The sequence below is a fragment of the Mesitornis unicolor genome, unplaced genomic scaffold, assembly GCF_000695765.1.
Source record: "Mesitornis unicolor isolate BGI_N332 unplaced genomic scaffold, ASM69576v1 scaffold33942, whole genome shotgun sequence".
NCBI lineage: Eukaryota > Metazoa > Chordata > Aves > Mesitornithiformes > Mesitornithidae > Mesitornis > Mesitornis unicolor.
The window spans coordinates 4,940-5,233 of NW_010170407.1; the positions used below are offsets into that span (position 1 = coordinate 4,940).

A 294-nucleotide genomic window follows, 5' to 3' on the forward strand; every position below is an offset into this window, starting at 1 on the left:
AAGGCTGTGAAGTACCAAAGTGAGGCCAGGGGGGTGAGATGGCCCGACAGCCTCAGTGTCCCCAGTGTCCCCAGTGTCTCCTCCAGAGCCCTCAGCATCCCAAAGGCCCCCCCAGTGTCCCCCTCTGTCCCTCAGTGTGCCTTCACATCTATTTCCCAGTGCCCCCAGCATCTCCCCATATCCTCCAGTGGCCCCGAGCCCCCATTGTGACCCCAGCCACTCCTCTTGTGCCTCAGCCTCCCCCAGTGGTCTCCCAGATGCCCCAAATCGCTCCCACCTGCCCCCAGTGACCCC

General features: G+C 63.6%; 1 protein-coding gene across 1 annotated transcript in view; it reads left to right on the forward strand.

Moving 5' to 3' along the window:
- Window positions 1–294, forward strand: part of STX3 (syntaxin 3) — a 4,849-nt gene that overhangs the window by 4,219 nt on the left and 336 nt on the right. The window lies entirely within an intron of this gene.